This window comes from Humulus lupulus, chromosome 6 (assembly GCF_963169125.1).
Source record: "Humulus lupulus chromosome 6, drHumLupu1.1, whole genome shotgun sequence".
Lineage (NCBI taxonomy): Eukaryota > Viridiplantae > Streptophyta > Magnoliopsida > Rosales > Cannabaceae > Humulus > Humulus lupulus.
Genome location: NC_084798.1, coordinates 16103425 through 16127805, shown reverse-complemented (window position 1 = coordinate 16127805; position 24381 = coordinate 16103425). Strand labels below are relative to the sequence as shown.

Sequence of the window (24381 nt, the reverse complement as noted above, 5' to 3'; positions counted from 1 at the left end):
AACAAAGAAAACTCTCACTTACACAACCTAAGTGAAGAGTGTTGGGAATCGCCAACTTGAATAAGATTTAAAACCTTTGTTCAAAAGCTTATTTCCCCCTGACTCAAGCACTAAGGGATCTCTCTCAGATTAAAGGAAATGATTTATGGAATTATCAAGCCTCAAGGTGTCTCTAGCCAAGTGCTCTAATAGGTAGAAATATTGTGTCTTTCAAGTGAGCTATAGGCTCCTATTTATAGAGTTTAGAGACACCCTTTAAATTTCAAATTCCACTAACCCCTATGGCTGTTACCAATGTTTAATTGGATTAATATGAAATTAAAAATGAGATTTGGGAGTTATTTGGGTATTTGAGCCATTCAACAAAGATTGAAAAAACTGAAAAAATGGGTCAGTTTTGGCCTGTGGCCGCGGCCACGACTCTCTGTCCCACAGGCCTAAAAAAATTTGTGCTATTTTTCCAAATGGTTCCAAACCCTCCCAAATGATTTTGTAACCCCCAAAACATATTATTGGGGTTTAAATCATATCTCTAACAGGCATTTCTCAAATGGTTTTATGAAATTCATCTCAATATTGTGTTACACCAAATTTACACAATAATGGGTAATATTTGGAAGTTACCAATTTGTAACATCAAATATGTTACATTATTTGGATATATCTTATATATCTAAATATTGTAACTCTCTATTATATATTACAATATGTGACACTCTTTGTCACATTTATTTAATCTAAAACATTATATTATAATATAATATAATATTACATTATATTATAAAATAATATAACAGCCTTTCCATTCCGAGTCTTCGAGCTCGAACCATCTAGAAATTCATTCTTTATTCCTTGTGTGCCTGGCCCTCACCCTTTTCTTTCTTGCTAGATGTCACAGAGTTTTGAAAAACGATTGGGGTCAGTGCTCGCAATTCCCTATTTTCCAACAACTCCATGCCTCGAATCGCCCTTCACTCGAAATCAGCGGCTAATTCGCGAACATAAAGTGAGGTGTGAAAAAGAAGATATTCGAGCTCACTTCTAACGTCAAATCGATGAGGTTGAGGAAAGGAAAAGGAAAAAACTTCTGCGTGGCACCAAGATTTTGGGTCCGAGTCACTGAGGGGGCTCGGTTATTCCCTATTCCTACTTGTCCCTCTGCAATTGGGTTGGCAACATCTTCAGCTTGGTTACTTCTCTGGGGTCTCAGTGGAACAGGATGCAATGCTGGTGGCGGAGCTTGCTCTGCCCTTCTAGAGGCCGCGTTCTTACGAGGTCGCCCTCTAGGCGTACGCGGTGGGATTTGAGCATCCCGCGGAGGCGGAGCTTGGATATCTTGCGGAGGCGGGGCCTGAGCCGCCTATGCTTTAGCAGCTAGTCTGGCTAGTATTCATTGCATTTTGTAGCCTTTACCAACTGTTTACGCAGTTGGCCATTCTTGAGTTCCACGATTGGAACATATCTCTTGGGATTGTAGTACATATCCTTGTCGACACTAGGGGTAGGTGGTCCCCGGGAGTTAGACAAGTCACTCCTCTTATCAGGATCAGAATTCACCATATGATGCTTTCCAGGCCGTCAAGGTTATTCATCATCATCTAGAATTTCTTCCTCAGGTATATTGGGATCATTTGCAGCCATTGCTAATTTGAGAGGCTCTTTGACTAAACAGACTAACGCACTGTTTAATGGCTCTCAACGAAAGCACCAAACTGTTGACGCCGTTTTTCCTCAACTTAAAAAGGAGAGCAATTAAACAAGAATACATCACAGGAAATGAAATAAGAAGATGAAAACAGGATCTTTTTACGTGGTTCAGCAGTTGAATCTGCCTAGTCCTCGAGTCTGTGTTATAAGTGCTTGGGAGTCTTCTTGAAACTTTCAGAGAATCGTTGGCCAGAGTTTTCTCTCAAGATCTCAAGATTTCCCTCTCTTTACAAATGGAGTTTCCTTCTCTATTATAGAGAAGGTTTCAGAATTCGTTCACACGAATTTCGGGAAGATATTCTGCGAATCGAATGATATAATGCCACTTAATGCATTATTTGCTATGTACACGGTAACATCCCCTAAAACATGGGATTGGTTAACAAATTACATAATATCCCTTAAACATAGGGATTCTACAACAACAAATACATTCACATGTAACCGAATAGCTCATATACTGAGTCCATTACACCTCCGAGGCATGGTAGGTCGGTTGTGTGGGAAATGACTTCTCATGTGACATGGTAGGTCGGTTGTGTAGAACCGACCTACCATGTCATTATAAAAATACATTATTAAAGATAATCTAATTTGTTTTATATTATTGAAATTTTAAAATATATTAATTTATTTAAACAATACATATATATAATCTATTTGGGTATGAAATAAGTATAAAAATATATATACTTATTAATATTACATATATTATAATTTTTTAAATATAAATAAATTAATAAATTATTTGTAATTAAAAAATTAATTTCATTTTTATAAACAAGAAAATATTTTAATTTAATAGTATTTATAATTTAAAATAAAAAACTTTATAAAATAATTTAGAGTTTCTCTTTAATAATTTTTTTAGATGACATAGTAGGTCGGTTGTGTGGAAAGTGACTTCTCATGTGACATGGTAGGTCGGTTGTGTAGAACCGACCTATCATGTCATTATAAAAATACATTATTAAAGATACTCTAATTTTTTTATATTATTAAAATTTTAAAATATATTAATTTATCTAAATAATACATATATATTTAATTTATTTGGGGAAGAAATAAGTATAAACAAATAGATATTTATTAATATATTATAATTTTCTAATATAAATTAAATAATTATTTGGAATTAAAGAAAATTCAGCAAAAACAAAACAAAATTGCTGCCTCTTCTCTTCCTCGGCTTCCCATTCTTCTTTTCTCATTTGGTCTCGATTTCCCACTCTTTTTTTCTCGACCTGGCCTCCGACGACGCCTCCCAAAGGGTTTTGGCACTGTCCCCACTGCCATTGCCATTAGCCATTTAATCCATGGTAACCACTTTCGCTGAGAAATCAGAAGACGATCTTCGCAAGGAGATCGATGAGCTTCAGCGCCAGCAACGCGAGGCCTGATTTTCCCTCTCTCTCACTTTTGGATGTATATTGTAGCACAGTGTGTTTTCTCTTTGATTTTCTCGGTAAATTTTCAGATTACTGACCACCTTTGGGATCCTCGGGGGCTTCGCCGAGGACGCTTGCCCGGCACTGGTCCTTTTAACTTTGCCGCCAATGGTGCTCTTTAGAATTATGTTGCTCAATCTTTTTTTCATTTTCATTAATCCTTAGGTATTGATGGTAGAGTTCTTGGGTTTTGGTTTATCTTAGTTATACTTAGTTTCCTGTTTGGTTGAAGAGAAAATATAAAAAAGTTAAGAAAAACACTATTTTTGAACCAATGGGAAGTCTTCTTTTTTTCTGTTCTTTATAACATAGTCTAGAAATTGTATGATTCTAATTTATGGAAGTAGGTGGAAGATGGAGAGATCACTGAGGATGTCAAAGCAAATGAGGACGTGAATGAAGATGATTCGGTCAAGGAAGTTACTGATGGGAATTTGCTGCAGAGTGGTTGGTCGAGGAGAGATGGCAATCAAAGACCAATGAGGAAGGTAAATTCATATCACTTTACTAGTCTTCTTTTGGATTTTCAGGTTTCAAACTATGTCATCTTTCTTGTTTGTTATCTTAGTAGGTAGACCCTTGCAAAATAGAAGTTGAACAGAATAACTTTATTGGAGCTAGTGTTTAGCTTCTCTTTATTTAATTATCAAGTTAAGCTCTAATGTTTGAGTTATTAGGTTATTATCTATTTTGAATATCTGAATTTATAGATCAATCACACTTTGGAACCAACCATAAAGATCTTAGATATTTGTCTGGCCTTACCAATTGACTTCCCATTAGCTATTGAAGAAAAGATGATATGGTAGTTGTTTACATCACAAAAGGGGAAAATATGTTACTAAGATATGAGAGCTAGTGATTAATTTGACTTTTATTTAAAACAATAAAGAGTTTGCAGGTCATCACACATTTGTGTAATAGTTATTACGATGGCTGCTGTCATAGTTAAGTGCTTTGATATTATTTGCATGTAATTGATGCATGATAAATGCTTGGAAATGAACGTACACCTACTTCAGGGTGGCAACTTGGGTTTATAAAGTTAAAAGGGTTTGAGGGACTCTCTTTCTTAGATTTAGTTAGAAATTGGAACAACTTGTTGCAAAGTTGCTGCCGTTTCTGTTTCATAACTTTCATTTGTTTGTTTCATTGTTTCTTAGGTCTTATGTTTTCATCCAAATGATGTTTACATGTTCCTTTTACATTGTATTTCATTCAAACGAATAATACAAAGTTTTGTTCTTTTTTTATTTTTTTTTTAAAAAGGAACATACTCCCCCGTTAATTAATATAAGTATTTGCCTCATTGACATTTATTCAAGAAGATATGACTATGGGGTTGCTTTTATTATTTATATATTTTTTTAAAGTGTTTGTTTGTTGATAGTTTTGAGTATATATTTGTGTTTCAAGTTTTTGGCATAGTAAGTGTTTTTTTAGTGTATAAATGAAATTTTAATGTATTCTACTGCAAACAGAAGCGATTTGAACTTCTAAATTTATAACCTCTTAAGTTTGGGCAAAAATATTGAATGGACGTGGGCAAAGTTTTGGATGTTTATCATGTAAATTGCTAAACTTTGAACTGACTTGTCACCAAGCAATATTCTGTGTAGAGGCTTGAAAAGCGGAGGAGAGATCTGGTTTGTTAATCACATATGTAATTGGCCTGCTGGTGAACATCAATGCTTTTCTATTAGGAAATCTAGCTATACTAATTATTTTTTTATGCTTTTGCCCATGTTGTGTCAGACTCTGCGGGCACGTGTTTATGCCAAGACAGAAGAGAAGAAGTTGGAATTACTGTATCTTCGGTGGAGTGAGCACCATAAAAAACTTTGCAATTTTATAAGGTAGAGTCTCCATCAATGATTTTTTTTTTTTGGTTTTAAGTTAGTGTTTATCCCTTTATCAGTGTTCTTTCAAAATTTATGAATCCAATATGGTAAAATTTTAACTGTAACTTTTTTGCAGGTTATTTTTATGTTTGGCCCAAAAGTGTCCATATTCACATTTTATTGAGCCGAAGATAAGTTTTTCTGTTCATGTGCATAGTAGTATTGAAGCAACTTGATGAATGAGTGAAGTTTCTTGCTGTATAGCAAGGTTTTAGGTAGAAATTCAAAACCCATTTGTTTTACTTATTGGCCCATATTTTATTGTTTTGAATTTATTCTTTTCAGGACTAAGACAGAGCCTCCAATTTATTATTTGCCGAAGAAGCCACTGGATGCAGATGAAATTGAGGCTGAGCAGCGAAAAAAATAGGTTTTTATTCATCTTGTATTTCTCTAAGGCATACTAGGTCACCCATTGGTGCTGTAACCTGTAGGTGCTGTAATATGCAATGGCAATGGCACAACAAAGAATAGTATTGGCATCTATGGGAGTGCTTGTTGTGGTCATGAAGTCCATTGCTCTGCTTCTTATGGTTGGAGTTTGGGTATTTTTTATGGTCATCAATCTATTAATCTATGTTTTGTATATTTGTACAATGTATTAATGTATTATATATGTAAATTTGGATAGATATGAGTATTCTATATTTGTATGTATATATTGTATATACTATAAATTTGTATAGATCTAAAGATTTATTGTAATTTTGATATTGGTTCTATTCATTCTAATGCTCGATTTCAATAGTGTGAGGTATCTACAAGTTAATATGAAAAAAAAATATACAAGTTAATATGAAAAAAAAATAGAACACCACAAGTCGGGTGTACAAAAACTGAGGTGTGATGTAGAACACCACAGGTCGGTTGTACAACGGACCTCCCCTGCTGTACACCATAGGTCGGTTGTGCAACCGACCTACCCTGCTGTACACCATAGGTTGGTTGTCCAACCGACCTCTCCTGCTGTACACCATAGGTCGGTTGGGCAACCGACTTACCCTGCTGTACACCATAGGTCGGTTGTGCAACCGACCTACCATGTATTCACATGGTAAGTCATTGCATGGGAGGTCGGTTCCAAACCGACTTATGAATGTTTATAAGTCGGTTTTTAACCGACTTCTCATGCAATTTTTGTAGTAGTGACAACACTACTTGTCCTATTCCAACATCCAATAGACGCTTCATTCACGAATATCTGGCAAAAATTGGTACCTGGTACCATCTCCTCTTTTTATACATTCTCTAGTTGTGGCATTCAACCCATTGAGCAAAACTTCAAGTTGATACTCTCATTAAAGAAATTGTGATATAGAAACCTGGCAAAAACTTGTTGCAAAATTTAAGATTTGCACAATGTATGTAGTCAACAAGTAGTAAAGTGATAAGCCAAGTATAGTCTTCATAGGGATTGAAAATCATAATGTAATTTACAAAATTAATGTTGTCTTTCACAACATCAAGATTCACCTAGAAGCAATATCACAAACACCAAGAAGTCACTAAATAAACAAACCAGAAATCAAAACAGAGCAGGAAAATTAAAGAACACAACAAGTGATACTGGTTTAGATAAAGATTTAAAATGATCTTAAACCTACATCAAGTTTGGAAAAAGACAAGGCTCTTATATATATGAGAATAAAGTATACATACTATACAGACAAGAATATTGGCTCTCTCAAAATAAAAATGAACACTCAGTCATCGCAGTCATCCATGTACCCCATTACACCCAAACTTGACAATCCAAAAAAACCAGTGGTGTCGTGCTTAGTCTTCTTCTCAGTACAATATTCTTTTTTCTTAGTGTTTTTCTCTCTTTGTTTCTCACTCTAGAACAGTGTACCCCAAAACTGAAAGGGATAGGCATTAAATATAATATTTGTCATGCTTTTGGAATAAGAAGTTTGACTTTTACAATTGTCATAATATTTAGACCCAGCTGTCAAAAGGTGATGTTGAGTCATTGTAGAATTAATTCAATAAATTCTACCTTAATTCTTCAAGACTCAACTGTAGGAGTGTGAACCTTGCGATGATCTTGAAACCTCCTATCCTTCTCCAATGTTTAGTAAGCTTCGGCAGTGATTAAGCTTACTGAATGTGAAAACTTTAATTCCCACATTTGCTGGATTATCCTCCGTAGGTACCTTTTCTAGTTCCAAAACTATGTCTACAATCTTCTCTCTTATCCAAATATAGTCAGATATCAATATGTTTACTTTTCTCATGGTAAACTGGATTTCTACATAAGTGAATGGAAGATTGGCTATCAGAGTATACAATACCTTTAACATTGAGTAGCTTCAGCTATTGAAGTATTCCTTGTAGCCAAATTGCTTCTTTAAAAGCTTCTACAGTGGCAAAAAATTCAACTTTAGTGGTGGATAGAGTAACTACTTGTTGCTGTTGAGATTTCCAACAAATGCAATTTTGGTTCAATAGGAAAACATAAGTTGTTGTGGATCTTCTATTGTCTTTATTGGAAGCAAAACCAGCATCTACATAGCCATTAAGAGTCACTTTTCCTGAAGTTTGCTTATATATCAAAGCATATTTAGAGGTTCCCTTCAAGTATCTTAACAATCATTTAAGAGCATTCTAATTCTAAAGTATGAGGTTTGACATATACCTGCTCAATACACTTAGATAATAAGAAAATTCAGGTCCAGTGTTGACCATAATCTACATTAGACAACCCACAACAACAACATAAGGAACTTTTTCCATTTCTTTTCTCTCGTCTTCATTTTTCAGGCATTGGTCACTTGACAGTTTAAAATGACCAGCTAAAGTACTGTAGTTACCTTGGCTTATTCTATATTGAATCGTTTCACCACTTTGGAAATATAGCTAGCTTGTGTAAGTATTATTCTTCCTTATTATCTCTGCCTTATGACTTCAATTCCAAGAATCTTCTTAACGGGTCTAAGGTCTTTCATTTCAAACTCTGATTTCAGCTTCTCTTTAATGAATTTAATTTTTTACTTATCTCTACTAATTATTATCATATCATCAACATACAACAGTAAGTATATTGTATTTTATGAGTCTAAATCCTTGAAGTAAAGGAAAAGAATCAAACTTTGATCTTTTGAAACCAATTTCTTGAGCAAAGAGATTAAATCTCTTGTTCCATTGTCTGGGGACTATTTAAGTCCATTCAAAGACCTATTGAGTAAGCATACCATTTCTTTCCTACTTGTTTCCACCTGAAAACCTGGTTGCTGATCCATGTAAATAACTTCATCTAAAAAACCATTCAATAAGGTTGTCTTCACGTTGAGTTGTTCTACCTTTAGATCTTGATGTGCAACAATTGATAGCATCATCCTCATGGTTTTATACTTTACTACAGGTGAGAATATGTCTATATAATCAATTCCTTCCACCTGAGTAAAACCCTTAGCCAATAGCCTTGCCTTGAACCTAACTTGTTTATTCTCTGATGATCCTTCCTTGGCTTTGAATATCAATTTCCAGGCAATTATCTTTTGATTTTCTGGTCTTTGTACCAATTCCCATGTTTTATTTATTCTCAAAGAATCCATTTCTTCCAACATTGCAGCTCTCCATTTCTCGTTATGTACCCTAGAAAGTTCTTCCTCAACTGTAGCAAGTCCATAATTAATTTAAAATTTGATATAAAAATTATTATAAATACAAAAATTAATAATATGAAAAATTTAGAAAAAAAATATATAGTTTTAAAAGTTTTTAATAAATACATATTTACATATTTTATTTTATTTTTAAAATTTTATTATATTTTAAAAAAAATTATTTGAATTTTTGTGACATTTTATAACTGTCGGCATTGGTCTCGAATTAAATGTCGGCGTTGGGGTCAATAGCAACACATTTTAACTGTCGACATTGGTCTCGAATTAACTGTTGGCGTTGGTGTCAATAGCGACACATTTTAACTGTCAGCATTGCTCTCGAATTAACTGTCAGCGCTGGGGTCAATAGCGACAGCCAAAAGCAATGGTGACAGTTATTAGCTGTCGGCGTTGGTCTCTATGCCTACAGTTTTTAACTGTCGGCGTAGAGTTTCGTTAAGCAATTACGACAGTCAACAGAGTTGACTGTCGTGGTTAGGTGTCGGGAAAGCCTAGTTTTGTAGTAGTGAGATGATTTTTTTCCTCTAGTTACTATCATCCACACCTCTTTTTCGTTTCAAACCTCCAAACCTCTCATGTTTTCCCGTGACTTGAGGTGGTAGGGTATTAACTTGATCTAAGATATCCTGACAAGTAAACTTTCTAGGAGAACATATTATTTCAACTTTTCTGTCAAATTCAGTATCCTTTCTCCACCAATGATTACTAGCCAAGAATCGTCTATGACAATCATAAGATGTCTTAGGAATCACCTGGATAGAGGATGTGTCTTCGTTGCATGTAGGGCAAGCCTTGTAACCCTGACCACTGCATCCAGAAAAACTACCTCGAGCAGCAAAATCGTTCACCGTCCGCGAAAGGGCTGCATGCATCTTGAACATGTTGTTTTTAAAATCCCTAGTTTCCACCCCGTTAATCCACAACTCTTTCAACTCATCCACCAATGGCCTAAAAAATACATCCATGTCCTTACCTAGTGATTTTGGCCCAGAATAAGAAGAGTCAGCATGAAATAACGGTCCTTCATACAAAGCCAGGGTGGCAGATTATAGTTCGTCAACACAACAGGCCAAATGTTGTACGATAAACTCATGTTTCCAAATGGATTAAACCCATCGATAGCCATGCCGAGATGAACATTTCTATAATCTCTTGCAAAATTAGGATGTCGGACGTAAAAATCCTTCCATGCTAACCCATCAATAGGATGGCGCATCATCCCCTCTTCTTTTGATCTCCCAGTACGATGCCATAACATCTCTTCCGTTGTATGCCTTAAACTGTACAATCTTTTTAATCAGGAAATCAACGAAAAATAATGAATCACCTTATGCAGAACCTTTTTCCCTTTATTCTTCTCATTTATCGACCTCTACTCTGGAACACCAGACATGAATCTTTAGATGCATGCTCATTATAAAATAAGCAGCAATCATATTTACCCACATGTATTGATTGGTATCCCAACCCTAATTTACTCATTTTTTAGCCTCGTAGTGGGATGCTGGAATTTTGTTTTCCTTCGAAAATGCAAACTTTAATAACTTCAACAATTCATCAAATGTGTTGTTCGTTATCTTCCTCCTCACTTTCAAGTGAATCAACTTAACTAAAAGTTAAGTGATGATATCCAATCACAACTTGGATACAGCTCAGCTTTAATCTCGTCGAATAACTCGTCATAGTAATTACCTATTCCACTAATAACTTCTTCAGCATTATTCGGTAAAAGGAAATCATCAACAACATCTCACATCTCTTCTACGGGCTCATGCTCATCCACCCCTTCATCAACAACATCTTCCTCGACTTCCCAATGGTAAATCCACTGTTCATAACTCTGTTGGAAACTCCGATCAAATATATGTGCCTGAACGACATCCAAAGTTTGCAGTCTCAGATTCATGCATCTATCGCATGGACATCTTATTCTCCCAACTCTTATCAATCGCCATTTACGGTAAATATAAGAACATACAATTTTAAAATATTAATTATGTCAATTGATTGACTTTCTCGGTGAGCATGTCTACCAATTTTATTTTCTATTATAAAAAAAAAGTTAGAATGAAATAATAGACACATCATTATGATCATGTTGGTACTTAAAAGGTTTTTTCCAAGAGCATACACCAACGCGAACCCTCTGTTACTCTATCATTTTTATAGTAGAAAAGAAAAAGGTTCTTTGCAATTACATGTACCATCAAAAGTTTTGTTATTAGAAATAATAATAGTTTTTTTTGTTATAAAAAATAATAACATTTTTTTGTTATTAGAAATAATAACAATTGTCACTATGTGAAAGTAACCATCTTATCCTATCCTGACCCTATCATGACCCTCGACCCTATGAACCCTATCCCAACTCTATTAAGGCCATATCTCGACCCCCGAACCAATAAGGACCCTATCCCGACCATTGAACCTATAAGGACCCTATCCCGACCTATAGAGTCCAAGAACTTTACTTAGCTAGTTAGATAGTAGTATTATAGTATTTATAGTATTATCTTTATGGCTGTGGATTTTTGGTTCAAACCGGGAATTATTTGGACACTCATAGTAGTACTTGTAGATTTTCTAAGTTTAACATATAGTTTAAGAATATTAATTTTATCCTAAGGTTTGATTAATATGACTGATATTAAGGATAATATTTATTATACTATAAGGTTTAGATAAGGACCAATAGGATTTTAAGCACATGTTATGAATGGGTGATTAAGGATTAAGTATTTTGAGGATTAAATTTAATAAGGGTAAAGTTTGAATGCTCTAAGGTCAGTCAGCAGCTTTGAATATGTTTAAGGGCTTATTCAAGGCTGTTAACTCATTTTGAATTAAGCTAAAAATGTGTAATTTCATGTTTAAATAATCAGCGTGTGCCGATATATCGCAGCTATAGGGGACGATATATCGCAGCACGTAGATACGGAAAACACGAAACGATGCACGACTGCCTCGGGCATACTGGCCCAGGCGATATATCGCCCACAGGGGGTGATATATCGCCCCCCTCTCAGCTTATTTTGAAAGTTTTTGAATTCTTTTTCCATTCAGCCATTCAACCTCTTGATAAGTCCAGCACCTTTTTGAACGAGTCTTCAGCCTCTGCTGAACGATTATTCAAATTATTTTCACCTAAAAAGCCATTATTTTTATTCAAGTAAAATTAAGATCCTTTCATTCCTAAACTCTATAAATAGGACCTAGTACCCAGCCATTATTCACCTTTTACTCTAAGTTCAGAGGCTGCAAGTTGCTAGGTGAGTGTGAGAGTGTAAACACTTGGGTGGGGAAATCATAAGCTTGATCATCATAAGCTTATCAAACACTTGGGAAGTAAGGTTCTATAGTATTTCGGTTCGAGGTTTAGATTGGTCTACAAGTCTTCAAGGTATTTCTACACCTTAGTTCTTTGGTATTATCTTATTTTAAGTTCTCATAGTCTTCTACTCAGCCTCTAACCTTAATCTTTATTTTGGTTAGGAAATCTAAGAACTTGCACATAAGTTTTTGGTAAGTATGCTTCTCAATGGTTTAGTCCTTCCATTCCTTCCATTCCTTTCATTTCCTTTTCTTCATTAAACTCACCCTTTCATAATGGTTTTAGGGGTGTTCCAAAGTCCCAGCGCTGTCCTCTTATCCTGGTATTTTGGTAAGGAAAATAGGATAAAAATTCATATGTTATATGTTTTATATGTTATCTTATGTTTCTTATGTTATGATAATTGTTATGATATGTATGTTTGTAGGCTTGGGCATATGACCCATATGACTAACAAGACCCCAAATAGATTATGGGCATATGACCTACTTAGCTAGTAGGACCCCACTAATCTTATGGGCATATGACTTGTTCAGTCTATGGGACCCCAAGTAATAATGGCCATTATAGTATGTATATGAAATAAGTGTAATGTTATGTTTTTATGTTTCTTATGAAATTTATGTATATGAACTATGTGGTAGATTTTCCTTGCTGGGCATTAGGCTCATTCCTTTTTGTTTATATGTGCAGGAAAATAGCTATAGTAGCGGTAAGATTCGTGGATGCTTGGGGAATGTGTATCGGTGGTGAATGGAGTCAAGGAGTCGAGAGTTCGATTTTCGAGGATGTAGTCTTGTTTTATGGTTTTACATGTATTTTTCCGCACTTGCTATGTAACTCCTTTTATTTTAAATTATGTTTTGTTTTTAAGACAATGGGATCCCATATCCTACTTGATATTTTATGAAAGTAACTCTTATTTCTACAAGTTTCTAATAAAGTTATGGTATTTTCGCAAATGTAAGTTTTATTAAGGATTTGTATGTATAGTTTCGTTAATGGTCCAAAAGTCTAGAGTAGGTGGGTCATTACACGACCCCGACCCTATAAACCTTATCTCGACCCTATTAAGACCATATCCCGACCCCCGACCCTAAACTCAATCCCTACCCTATGAACCCTATCCCGACCCTATGAACCCTATCCCAACCCTATAAAGACCTTATCTTGACCGTATGAACCCTATATCGACCCTATGAACCCTATCCCAACCTTATTTCGACCATATCCCGACCCCCGACCTTATAAGGACTCTATCTCGACCCCCGACCCTATGAATGCTATCCCGACCCTATTAAGACCATATCCTGATCCCCACCCTATAATGACTCTATACTGACCCCCAACCCTATCCCGTCCTTATGAACCCAATCCCGACCCAATGAACCCTATCCCGACCCAATGAACCCTATCCCAACCCTATAAAGACCCTATATCGACCCTATGAACCCTATCCCGACCCCCGACCCTATAAGGACCCTATCCCGATCCCTGACCCTATCCTGACGTTATGAACCCTATTATGACCCTATCCCTACCATATGAACCATATCTCGGGCCTATAAGGACCCTATCCCAATGCCGACCCTATAAGGATCTATCCCGACCTTATGAACCCTATCCCAACCCTATCTCGACCACCGACTCTATTAAGAGCATATCTCGATCCCCGACCCTATAAGGACCCTATCCCATCCCCGACCCTATAAGGACCCTATCCCATCCACTGACCCTATCCCGACCTTATGAACCCTATCAAGGCCTTATCCCGACCCTATGAACCCTATCCTGACTCTATAAAGACTCTATCCTGAACCTCGACCCTATAAAGATCAAATCCTAACCCTCGACACTATCCTGACCCTATAAATCTACAAAATATTGGGCATCATCTCCCCTATACTAATGACCTAGCCATTTGTAAGTAGTTAAAAAAAAAATTCAAACAACACACTATAAATTTCTTCCTTATATCTTCGCAACACACAAAAATTTCACAAAACCTATTTCACTAGTACATGCAAGTTCATACTCCCCTATCACCGCAGCACACAATGTATATCTCAAAACCTACTTCACTATAGATGAATATTTAGATATTCAAACTCATCTAACAATAGTAAATAATAATAATAACAACAACAACAACAACAACAATAACAACAATAACAATAATAATAATAATAATAATAATAATAAACCAAGAAATAAGAGACACATACCAATTAATAAAATGCTCCAAAAAAAAACAGGTTCGAATAATTACAACAATTAATTTTCTCCAATATAGAAAACAAAATTAATAAAACAAAAACAATTATACACATATAAAATAAATACATAAAACATATATATACACTTCACATACATATACCTATACAACATACACACCCACACACATGTATATCTATATACTTATATATACACACATACATATATTTATACACATATACATATATATATATATATCTATATCTATATCTATATATATACACACACATATACACAGAGACACACACATATATATACATATACATATATATATAAAATAAAAACAGAAACATTAGATAAATAAAACAAAATAATATAAACTGAAAAAATAAAACAAAAATAAAAACTGAAAAAAATACTTATATATTTATATATACCTATATAAATAAATAGTGGTGGTGGTGGCACCGACGTGGTGAATAGCGGGAGACCCGACCAGAGAGAGAGAGAGAGAGAAGGACGAGGATGAGGAGCACAGCTTTGGGGAGGGCAGAGGGGCACGACTCTAGGGATGGTCGGAGTGCCTATGAGAGAGAGAGAGAGAGAGAGCGGGGGGAGGGGGGGGACGAGGGCGAGGAGAGAGAGAGACTGAGACAGGGGGTGAAGGGGCACGACCACAGGGAGGGTCGGAGGGGAGAGATTCCGAGGAGGGGGAGGGGCGAAGGTGGTGGCTCGGGGAGAGTCGGAGGGGGTGGCTGATGAATTTGTTTTTTTCTTTTTGTTTTGAGGAAACTGGGAATGAGGGAGGAGAAGTAGAGGAAAATGATATCACGGTCAATATTAGTGGCGACACATGTCACCGCTAAATAGTTTTATATATTGATGTTGGTGGGAAATTTCCCACAATTTTTTCTGTTTATTTTTTAATGTATTAGCAGCGACACGTATCACTGCTAATATTAAAAATTTCGTCACTAATAATATTTTTAATAAAAAACAATTACCCAGTCTGATATCAACGACGACCAAGTTTTGTCGCTGCTAATAATAGCATGTTTTTTTTTATAGTGACAACAAACATTATTTGTTATCAAAATAATATTTAGTAATAACTTATTATTTTAATATAATTTTAGTCACAAATTTTTATATATAACAATAAAAATTTATTATGACTAAATATATTTTCAATCACAATAAATTATATTGAAATTTTGATATAGAAATTTTGATGCAAAAAATACCCTCTAAAATCTCACCAACAAAATCATAACCGACGAAATTAAATTAATTAATATGTTAAACATTACTAATCAAATATCATTAAATATCTAATAAGTAAATGATTGTTAAACAAATAAAAAAAACTCCAATGAGCCACTAATTAACCTAAACAAAAAATCAATAAAACTTTTCATAACCTAAAAGCTCAATAATCATCAAAAACATAAATTTTTTCATATATTTATATTTTTAAAATTATTTAATAAATTTATTTTAACATAACTATATATATAACAAAATAGCTAGAATTTTAAAAAAAATGTTTAAATATATATACAAATGTACCTAAAATTCGAAATAAATAATGATAAAAATTTTAAAAAAAATCATGAACATATATACACTAATGAAATCTATACAATGTGATATGTTAAATTAAAAAAAATTCTACTTCTTAGAAAATCACCATGGAAAAACTAAGAAATCCTACAATCTATAGAAAAAAAAACGCATAAAAATATAAAACTAACACAAAATCATATATATTATTCATCTTAATGCTAAACCTATGATTATTTTTTTTAAAAAAATTAACTAAAAATCAAGAAAATGGAGAAAAGCTTACCTTAAAACCCTAAAAAACGCAGCCCCCTTTCGTATATGTGCTCTCTGTAACTCGACTGATGAAGGAGGAAGAAGAGAGAAAGCAAGCTTTATTAATATAAGTGGGACATCCAACGTCTCCCACTGGGAGACGTGCCACCACTACTAGAAATATAGACTTTTACTTCGGTTTTTATAGTGAGCATACAAAAAAACGAAGTAAAAACCTATTCAAAATCTTTTACTTCGCTTTTGTAAATGGCGCTCTGAAAAAGATTACATACTACTTCGCTTTTTTAAAAAAACGAAGTGAAAAATTCATAGTGAAGAGGGTCGTGTTTGGTTGCACTAGCCCGTGACTTATGTTTAGAAATAATAAAAATGCAAAATAAATGGCCAAGCCAAACGCGGCCCTTGTGTACATTTAACTTCGGTTTTTACTTAAAAACCGAAGTTAAAGGGTTTTATAACCCTTTTTTATCACCCGAACGGTCATCTCCCTCAAGCCCTTCTCTCTCCTTTGTGCAAAAAAACCCCAAAAATCTCCATTAACAACCGTGAGCCAAGACCCATTTTCATTCTCAACACCCTTTTTTTTGTTTTTTCTTTATTTCTTGTTGCTTTTCTACACTATAAACCGAAATATAGTCCAAAAATCTGTTTTTTTTTTTATTTTTTAGAGAAAAAAAAAGCATTTGGTCGTAGGTATTTTCTCCATTGTTTCTTGGTGTTTCTTGCCGGATTTTGACCGGAGTTTTGTCATTGCAAGGGGATTTTGAGCTTCAAAACAGGTATAGATTACTAAAATATGGTTTTTATGATAATTTTATATTTTTCTATGTTTTTTTTTATTTTTTTTTATTATTCCGAATTTTATAATTAATATGTTGTTAACTTTTATAATTATTTGTTTATTTTTTTAGGTTAAATAATGTGATAAAAATTAGGTTTATTATATATATATATTTATATTAGTGAATTTTAGAAATTGTGACAATAGATAAATTTGTTTTTTAAATATTTGAAAAAAAATAAATAGCTTGAAGATGATCAAAGTGTTGTTCATTAGTTTCATTAACTAGTTTGGATTTTTTTTTATTATTTGGTTTGATAATTAATTATGTAGTTTACTAATTATGTAATGTTTTAGTAGGGTCGTTGATTGAGTGGTGAACTTTGTTATTCATTTCGGGTGCATTGAAGAGTAATATTGAAGGTTAGTTATTTTTTTTATTTATATTACTACAAGATTTATGTATAAAGATAAGGCAAATGTAATCATGCATATTAGATTTAGTGAAAGTTATGTTTGAAAATTAGTGAAGTAGGCTCTGGGAAATTTGCGTGCTGTGGTGATATAAGGATGGATTGATTTATGCTTGATTATTGTGTTTGTTTGTGTTGTTGTTTAGGAAATTTTGAAATTGTGGTATGCTATAGAAACAGAGGATACTCTGCCGAATTTTTTAAAAATTTTATAAGACTAGATCCTAATAATGATGGATTCATCTATGCTTGCTTATTGTGTTTGTTTTAATTGGTTTTATAGGTAATTATGAAATTACAGTATGCTATAGAAACAGAGGATACTCTGCCGAATTTTTAAAAAAATTTATAAGACTAGAACCTAATAATGATGGATTCATCTATGCTTGATTATTGTGTTTGTTTGTATTGATTTTATAGGTAGTTATGAAATTACGGTATGCTATAGAAACAGAGGATACTCTGTCGAATTTTTTAAAAAATTTATAAGACTATAACTTAATATAAGTTTTTTTCTAACTTATTAGGAATTTAATATTGTTATTAGTATGGATAAATCATGGATGCTTGAGAGGAGAGAAACATCACAATTTCAAGATGGATTCAACAAATTTTTAGAGTTTTGCCTAAAGAATTGTAGAGTTTATGTGCAAATGACAATTTCTGAAGGGGAGAACATACCAAATAGGCGAGGCCCAACAAAGAAGAACAATATCAATAATCAAAAAGCTAAGGGAATAAAGAGAAATATTCAGTTTAATTATAAAGGTCAACCTATAGGGAAAGCATATAGTGAGATGCAATCGTACCTTGTAGTTAAAACTAGGAGAACGGTCTCTCTCAATTATAAGGATTGGAGACAAGTCCCACAAGAATTGAAGAATAGAATATGGGAGGATGTATATGTAAGAAAATATTTTAATCACTTTAATATATTGATCATTTTCATGAATTACTTTGCATTTCATTAATCATTTTCTTTCTATTTCAGGGTGCCTTTAACATTCCAGAAAATTGGAAACCAGAATTAATTAAATGTGCGGGAAGAATGATGAGAGATTTTAAGACCAACATCACTAGTGACTACATCTACCCTTTAGCAGAAGACGGTCTGATAGATGAACTCCAAATCCTTCCTAAGAAATATCCAGAACTTGACCTAGAAGATTGGAGGACATTTGTTAGCCACCATTTATCTCCTGAGTTTATGGTACCATTATGTATATCTATTATGTATATGATTTATTAGTTTTGAAATACTAATAATTGCTTAAAAACTTATTGTTACTTATTTTTTGTAGGCTTTGCTGGCAGCACAACGTGAAAGAGCTCTCAAATATACTTCAAGGCATCGTACATCTCGTAGAGGGCTTGCCAATGTTAGAGAGGACTTGGTAAGTAATTCACATCACTATTTTACAACTGTCAACCTGTTATGAAGAATATTGCACTCACCAACTTTAATTAATTGTTGTATGTTGTAGAAAACTGAACTAGGTGTGGCAGATGTAGAATGGTACCAAGTTTGGATAAGAGCACGAGAAAAGAAGAAGGTTCTTGTCACAGATTTGGACAAACAAATTGAAGAAAGAATTGTAAGTGGTTTCAAGCAAGTATTTTAAAGTAATGTAGGAATGATAAAGTTCTTATAAGTCACTAATATAAGTGACCACTGGTTTGTTCCACAGAATGAGCTGAAAGAAAAAGTTAGTAGTGGAGAAATCATTGCAAAGGGTCGGAATGACATATTAACGCAAGCTTTAGGGACACCTGAGCACCCAGGGCGTGTTAGAGCACTTGGGTATGATATTATTTTTTTATTTGTTGCATTTAACTTAATTCTATAATATTTTAGTTTTTAAATAAATTTGGTTGATTATTGTAGGTCGTTTGCGAAGATTTCTTCCGTCTTTGGAAGAAAACCAAAAATAGCAACAGGATTGGCTGATGTTGTTAGTAAGAAAGATGCAGAAATTGTGAGGCTCAGAGCAGAACTTAAAGCTTTAGAGGAGGAGAAAGCTAAACAAGCAGGTGGGATAGATGATATGGATGAACACGACAACGATGACGAGCAGAACGACGAAGAATATCATACACCGTACATGCAGGATGACACACCGTACATGCAGGATGACACACCATACATGCAGGATGTGTTACTTTGTTCGGATAATATTCATAATGTGGTGGCAGAGGGTGTTATCATTGATGGGGTGGGTCCACTGACTATTCATGGTGTTCAACTGACAGACGAATATGTGAGGGTGCGAGTCACCAAAATGTTACAAGAGGATGCTAAAATCCCATTTTCTGTTGGGGAGATACGCTATGTTCGAGATACTAATGACGTATTCATTCCTTGGCCAAAAGAATTAATTATGACTGACCAGGTATAAACGAATTCTTTAATTTGTTACCTATTAAAATATTTGTTGGTCCATTATTTTAATATTATTTTTACTTGATGTTGCGTAGGGTCCTCTAAAAAAGAAACCTCCTATGTCAAAAAGTTCATCCAAGGATAAGACGAACCGTAATTCTTTGACTAGCCCACATCTGTCATCTGCTGGGTCTCACGTCAATCCATAAAACACTCTGACCGAAGGCCAACCATTTGCCGATCACATCATGAATCGCATCCATGTTAGCCTTCAGTTTATGGTGAGGGAATTTTGCAGAGTTAAGGGAATGAGCACAGTTGTCTCAATTCCAGTGGACCCATCATTCATGAATCGCGAGTCAATCTTTATAACTTCAGAGGATGTGGAGCAAGTTGCTACTTTGCATATGATTGGAGGCTCAGCAATGATATTTGGATTAAGGTATCCCTTCAACTAATTCTTTGGAATGAAATGAATTTAGAATCAGTTATGAGTACTGCTCTGTGATCTGTTGCAAATTTTCATAGTAAATTGAATGTTTACAGGTTTGGGTAGTCCTATTTATAGGGGAAAATCTGCCGAAATTTTTCAAAAATATTTAACAGTAAAGAAAATTTTGCAGATGCATTTGGGAGTCCCTATTTCCAAATCAGCGTGTCTTTTACAAATTTTTTGACATTGAACGTCTTAGCATTAATAATGTTAACGATGTAGAACGATCAACCATTGACTTGGCAAATTGGTTGATGACCATGGATAGAGTTGGTCAACTATACTTTATACTTTGGAACATACGGTAAGAAATAGTGTAAATTTTTCTTATTTGATTATTCATATATTAAAAATTTAATTATTTTACTTAACACGCTTCTTATTTTAGGGAACATTGGATGTTGGTGATTGCTATGCCAAAAGGAAAAATCGTGTTCTTGGATCCACTGAAATCACACAAACGTCCTGAAGAAATTGATTCAATGATAATGAGGTAAGTTTTAAATTTTTAAAAATATTTCTTAATATGCAACAACTATTACATGTTACTACATTTTAATAACTTTTGTTAATTTTCTTTTTTAAATAGTGCATATTATAAGGCTTCTTCCAATGAATTACTCAGCATTCCTACAAAGATATTCAGTGTTGCATGTCCAAGACAACCACAAAGTCATGAATGTGGTTTTTATGTGTTGAAGTACATTAGATATCTTGTACTGGCATCAAATGCAATGAATACCCTAAAAGAAAAAGTAAGTTCATTTTTTATAACTTATTTTGATATCGATAATCTATAAAATTAATTTATATTTATTAATTTTACAGTTTGGTGGGAAGACGCAATATTGTGAGATTGCAGACCTATTGCCAATCCAACACGAATGGTTAGGTCAATTGATGACATACATTTATCAGTAAGCCTATTTTGTTTATAAGTTTGTTTAGTTGTAAGTATAGTTTTTTGTAAATGTATTAATGTTAAGGCTAGTTATCTTACTTAAGTACTTGTGTTTTATATGCTCATGTATAACATTTTTAATTAATAAAAGTTATCATTTTTTCATTCAAAAAAAATTCTTAACCAATTTCAATTGTAAAAATATATATAATTGTAAATTCATATAATTAAATTGTTGAAAAAGAATTAGGCCAAAAAATATATATATTAATTAGACCATTTAAATAAAATTAGGCCAAATATATATATATATATAATAGAAATCGTCCATTTAAAAATAATCAGAAATATATATTAAATAAAAGGCAGGCACATTCTACTTCGGTTTTTACTAAGAACCGAAGTAGAAAGGGGACTTTCAACTTCGGTTTTTACTAAGATCCGAAGTAGAATGTCCCCTTTCTACTTCGGTTCTTAGTAAAAACCGAAGTTGAAAGTCCCCTTTCTACTTCGGTTCTTAGTAAAAACCGAAGTAGAAAGTAGCCCTTTTACATCGGTTTTACCTAAGAACCGAAGTGGAAAGTGCCAAGGATGGTCGCGTATATTCACTTTCTACTTCGGTTATTATGTAAAAACCGAAGTAGAAAGTGGAGATTCTACTTCAGTTTTTAACTAGTTTTTACTTCGCTTCGAACTACTGCGGTTGCGAATTTTAGCGAAAACCGAAGTAAAGGCTCATTTTCCTTGTTGTGCACGTGTCCCACGTCTTCCAGTGGGAGACGTTGGATGTCTCACTTATACATGAAATGTCTTCCACTGGTAGATGTGCCACGTGTCCCACGTCTCCCCATGGGAGACGTTGGATATCCCCTTGGCCACGTATACAACATATTTTCAACGTCTTCCACCGTTTTTAATGTCTTCCAATTGTAGCCACTAATAAAAACTTTCAATGTCTCCCACCATTAAACATTTAAAATCCCTGCTAAGTTTTAATGTCTTACACCAATGGTGCAAGGCTTTGTAGGGAGTCATTGTATATCAAATTTGTTGTAGTGTCAAGATAAGAGTAGTGATACGTGTCACCAAATTGTATAACCTTTATATAGTCATTGAATAAAGACAAAATACTAGTCATGCATTTGTCAAACAAACTCAGTCATTGTTTTAATGTTATTTTTTAGTTTATGTTGGGTTGATATTGTATAGGTTTAGGTTTATGTATAGTTGACTAATATCATTTTGTTTTTGTGTTGTTTAGATTTTATGTATATTTGTTTTCATGTTGTTTTTTAGTTTTTTAAGTTTATGTATAGTTGTTATGTTGTTGTGTTGATTTCTCATTGAGTAAATTTTTAGTTTTTCTTGACACATTTTAAAATGCATTGGTAAGTTTTTTAATGTTTTTTTTTTAGTTTATTTTGGATATATGTTTAGTTGTTTTGAGACATATTTTAAGTTTATTTTTGATACATTTAAAAATACAAGGAGAGGTTGTTTTTTTTTTTTAGTTTATTTTGAATTATGCAATGAATTGATGTCTAATTTCTTTTTCAACACTGTATTGTTGTCGTGTCGCATTTAATAATGAATTTTTTGATGTTGTTTTTCTGTGGGATGATGTTTAGCGTAAATTGTCTTTTTGTAAATTTGAAATATTAAAATCGTATTTTTGAAAACTTGAGTTAGTAAAAATGTAAAAAAAAAAATCATAAAAAATGAGTATTTATGAAAGAACCCTAAATAAATTAATTAAATACATATAATTTTGGATGTGATATCACAACAAAATTTAAAGTATATATTGCAACAATTTCTTACTTAAGAACCGAAGTAAGAGACCCCTATTATTTTAGTGTTCAAACTCCTTTTGTTTCCTCAGGAATAATGTACTTATTTGTGAACCGAAGTAAATCCAATATATAAAAACCAAAGAAAAATATTAGTAGGTATTCTTTTTGTAATCGCATGCTTAATGATCATACTATGTTGGTCAATTACAACGTTGTTCTTATTTTCTGTCTAATATTATTATTATAATTTTATTTCTGTATTTATTATATCAATTTGCAATAATAACATAAATAAATAACATGACGTAGTCGTACTGTGGTAGCGAACAAAAAAAAATAAAGAGTATTTGATAGATATTAGTTCATTTGGATCACATATATTATTGTGTTCACATATCTACTACGTCTAAATAGACATTTATAATATAAATTCATATCATCGTACGGAAAAAAGACTATGTCATACATTGGTGTGATATGATATTCTTGTTTTTTAAACCAAGTTGGTACCACTCTTTATCTTTATAGTAGAGTTTTGAGATGTTATTTATTTATTTTATTATTTATTATATATTATTATTACAATAATATATAATACGTATTAAATATATTATATAGAATATAAGTGTCTTATGTTACAAATAGTATGAATGTGTAACTAAATAAGAAATTAGAATATCAATTATCTTCTATTAAAAATAAAGAAGTTTCTTCTCCAATCATTGGGGTGTGATTTGAATATCATGATTTTTTTTTACCTTAAATATGGTAGTTTGTGATCTTAAAGGTTATCGTATTATTTAAAAAAAAATTATAAACAATGTTTTGGTTTAATCTTTATTTTAATATGTTTATGCCATTTTTTTATATATATAATAATATTTATTTATTTAAAATTTATATGACAATCATAAAAATATAATAAAAATAATTAATAAATTTTATAAATAAAATATATAAATATTTGAAAAAAAAGCTGTTTCGTTTAGTGCAAGTATTAAGCACATATATTATGTATGTATATCTTAATAAGTTATCTGAATTTAAATAGTTTGATAAAATTAATTAACTAGACAAAAATGTGCTTATAAACAAGAGAAATACATAAATTAAGGATTTCGACACAATAATCATACGTGCCTGTAAAATTTTAATTAGTTCAATATATGTGGACTAAGTGAAATAATACCTAATTTATTACAATATATATGTTAGGAATATTACACTTATAGGGAAGACGATGAGAAGATATTTAACCCATTTTACAAGTGTATATATATATATTCTCTATGGACTTTTTATCAATAAACCTCATATATATATGTAAAGTGTTCTAAAGTGCATATAGATTGGTCGGGTTTTACAATGCTATTAGTTGGTGTTTATAACCTTGTTGTAACATAACAATTTTTAGTTGTAACATTTTTTATTATTTTTTTAATAAGTATTCTAATAATTAAACAATAAAAAACAAATTAAGCATAGGATAAT

General features: G+C 33.0%; 1 long non-coding RNA gene across 2 annotated transcripts; it reads left to right on the top strand.

The window, feature by feature from the left end:
- The first annotated feature begins 3120 nt into the window (after positions 1–3120).
- Positions 3121–5451, top strand: LOC133783836 (uncharacterized). 2 transcript variants are annotated; one of them, XR_009870977.1, is made up of 4 exons: positions 3121–3320; positions 3503–3643; positions 4911–5011; positions 5342–5451. It is a non-coding gene; the product is annotated as an uncharacterized LOC133783836 (long non-coding RNA). The 2 variants fall into 2 exon arrangements; XR_009870978.1 differs by lacking the exons at positions 3121–3320; positions 3503–3643 and adding an exon at positions 4054–4801.
- The last annotated feature ends 18930 nt before the right edge of the window (positions 5452–24381 follow it).